The sequence below is a fragment of the Dromiciops gliroides genome, chromosome 3 (genome assembly GCF_019393635.1).
Source record: "Dromiciops gliroides isolate mDroGli1 chromosome 3, mDroGli1.pri, whole genome shotgun sequence".
NCBI lineage: Eukaryota > Metazoa > Chordata > Mammalia > Microbiotheria > Microbiotheriidae > Dromiciops > Dromiciops gliroides.
Window position 1 is genome coordinate 421,881,805 of NC_057863.1, and position 3,552 is coordinate 421,885,356.

The following is a 3,552-nucleotide window of genomic DNA, read 5'->3' on the forward strand; positions in this document are numbered from 1 at the left end:
TTTCTTTTTTTCAAGAACTTTAACTTCCCTTATTTAAAACTCTCCTGAAGTATTTACTATGCCTATGAAACCCTGTCAGGTGACAGATAGAGTTCTGATCCTATATTCAAAAAGAACTGGTTTAAAATCCTGCTTCTTTTACTAACTTAGTTGTGAACTGATGGCTGTCCTGATTTATTTATTTGTAAAATTGGTATAATAATAATTGTGGCATTATCTCACAACTGAAAAGGAGAAGTTCTTTGGATTACCTTAATGAAATTAAAAACTCCCTTTAGCAAACCCAATGTCCATTAAAAAAATCCAAATATTATATTTCTCTTGTTGAATAGAATTCTCAAGAACTGAAAATCATGATGACTTAGAGGGTAATGGAGAGGTACAGAATTGGTTTCAGCATGCTGCAACAAATTTGAAATTGAGAATTATAAAAAGTAACTACAATAAAAGATGGCATTGAAGAAATGAATGAGTGAAAAAGAAAATGACCTTGTTAAGTGGCCAAAATGATGGTAAACTGCTGGATTTTCTCAAGTTCCAATGACATCTGGTAATATCAAGAGTAATTGAGGAAGGCTGTCAGAACACTTGGTAGAACACCTTTGGTGAACTCATGGGAGAACAAGGATAAGAATCACACCAGATTGATAGATAAAGATACATTACAATTTTCATTAGAAGGCATGGCCATAGAAGTGAAATCAATATTTCATGGAGTATTTGAGAGATTAGGTCCCCCCGGACTTGGGACCTAGAGCAAGTAAATGTCAGAGTCAGGACTCAAACCTAGTTTAGAGTATTTGCTATATTGAGAACTCATCTCACAGGTTTATTAAGAAGTAAAAATATATTAAAACACTATATAAATGCTAGAGCTTTCATTATGTAAAAGGCCTACACAAAACATACATTGGAATTTTTATGTAGGTTTGATTTCTTTGTCCCCACATAATCTTATTTGTCTTTATGTGACAAGCAATGGCTGATTTGGGGAGGCAATAATAATGTAACATCCCTAGGATTTAGAACATAGATGGTTGTTTGATTTTACACTAAAATTGTCTGAGATTAGCATGCTCTTGGTAACAATGATAACTTCTTAGATTCTCATTAACACCTTATAGTTTATAAAGTGAGTGTGTGTGTGCACATGCACATGCACACACACACAGACACACACACTTATTGGATATTCATAATAACTCCATGAGGAATTTAGAATTGATATTACTATCAGTATTTCATAAATGAGAAAATGTAGAGTGGAATAATTAAAACTTACCCAAAGTAATAAAGATAGCAGTTGATAAAAGTGAGATTTCCACTCAGATATGCTCACAATACACCTAAGAAAATATGAGGCAGAATAAAGAGTGTCAGATTTTGTATCAGAGGACATGTTTGTGTAATTTTGGGCGAGTTACCATACTTCTCTGAGTTTCATTTTCCTTTTCTGTAATATGAAATAATTACATTCAATAATCTCTCAGGTCCCTTCTAGCATAAAAAGTTACTATCATAAAAAGGCAGTGGAAACATAGATTAAACATTAATTATAAATCAATTATCCTAATCCTTAAGAATGAATGGGTTGGGGGGGCAGTTAGGTGGTGCAGTGGATAAAGCACTGGCCTTGGATTCAGGAGGACCTGAGTTCAAATCCAGCCTCAGACACTTAACTAGCTATGTGACCCTGGGCAAGTCACTTAACTCTCATTGCCCTGCAATAACAAAAACAAACAAACAAACAAAGAAAAAAAAACAGAATGAATGGGTCAGGGGAAGCTGGTGGCACAGTGGATAGAGCACCAGCCTTGTATTCAGGAGGACCTGAGTTCAAATCCAGCCTCAGAACCTTGACACTTACTAGCTGTGTGATCCTGCCTGGGCAAGTCACTCAACCCCAATTGCCTAACCAAAAATAAATGAATGGGTCAGAAAAAAAAGTTAGAGAAACAATCAATAATTTCATTAAAGACAAATACAACAATGAGATAACCTACAATTTGTGGGATGCAGCCAAAGCAATACTTAAGTTAAAATTTATATGTCTAAATAAATAAGAAAGAATAGGTCAATGAATTGGGCATACAATGACAATAATAAAAAACTTAGAAAAAGAACAAATTAAAAAACATAAATTAAACACCAAAATGGAAATTATTAAATTAAAAGGAGAGTTTAATAAGATTGAAAGTAGAAAAATTGAACTGATAAATAAAACTAGGAGCTGATTTTATGAAAAAAGAAAACACAGCAAAATAGGTTAACCATTGTTTAATTTGATTTAAAAATGTTACCAGTGTTAAAAATGAAAAGGTGAATGAACCACTATTGAGCATGAAATTAAAGGAGTTAGTAAAGAATTATTTTGCCCAACTTTATGCCTATAAAACAGATATTCTAATTGAAATAGGGTAATATTTGCAAAAATATAAACTGTCCTTATTATTAGAAGAGGAAATAGAATACTTGAAGACTTAATCTTATAAAAATAAATTTTTCCCCAGTAGCAAATTGATTCATAAGTGAATTCTCCCAAACAGTTAAGGAACATTTAATCCCAATACTATATAGATTATTTAAAAAAATAGTAAAGAAGGAGTTCTAGGGGCAGCTAGATGGCACAGTGGATAGAGCACCAGCCCTGGAGTCAGGAGTACCTGAGTTCAAATCCGGGCTAAGACACTTAACACATACTGGCTGTGTGACCCTTGGCAAGTCACTTAAACCCAATTGCCTCACAAAAAAAAGGAGTTCTGAAAAATTCCATTTATGACACAAATGTGGTGTTTTTAATATTGGCTCAAAAATTTTATTAAATCCCATCAACCAGTTTACAATGATTTTTTCAAAGAAATCATTCATTATGACAAAGTAGGAAGCAGGGAAGCAATGGTTCAACATTAGTAAAAAAAAAACGATAATTAATCACATTAAAAACCAAAGCATCCAAAATAACATGATTATCTTAATAGATACAGAAAATTCATTTGACAAAACACAAAACACTTTTATGCTTAAAATCCTACAAGATATAGGCATAGAGAGATCTTTAATAATATCATAAAAACATTTATCTAAATGAGAAACAAGTATCATATGCAATGGGAATACATTAGAACTTTTCAAATTTTGCATGTCATCCTTATACAGGGGCCATGCTAATCTTCTCTGTATCATCCCAATTTTAGTATATGTACTGTGAAAGTGAGCACCAGAACTTTTCTCAATAAATATGAAAATGAAACAATGATGGTCACAATATTATTTGATATAGTTCTTTTTTATTTCAAATTTTATTTTTTCCAAATTACATGTAAAAACAAATTTTGACATCAATTTTTTAAAACTTTGTATTCCAAATTCTCTTCCTTCCTGCCTCCTAACCCTACCAAGAACTCAAGCAATTCAATATAAGTTATCCATGAGTTGTCATGCAAAATATCTCTATATTATCCAGGTTGTGAAAGAAAAGAGACAAAAACAAAACTTCAGATTAAGGAACTAACAAAAAATTATGCTTCAATCTGTTTTCAGATAACATCATTT

General features: G+C 32.1%; 1 non-coding gene across 1 annotated transcript; it reads right to left on the reverse strand.

The window, feature by feature from the left end:
• Positions 1–3,112: 3,112 nt before the first annotated feature.
• On the reverse strand, positions 3,113–3,218 carry LOC122752179. The gene has a single exon (XR_006355972.1). It is a non-coding gene; the product is annotated as a U6 spliceosomal RNA (small nuclear RNA).
• Between the last annotated feature and the right edge of the window lie 334 nt (positions 3,219–3,552).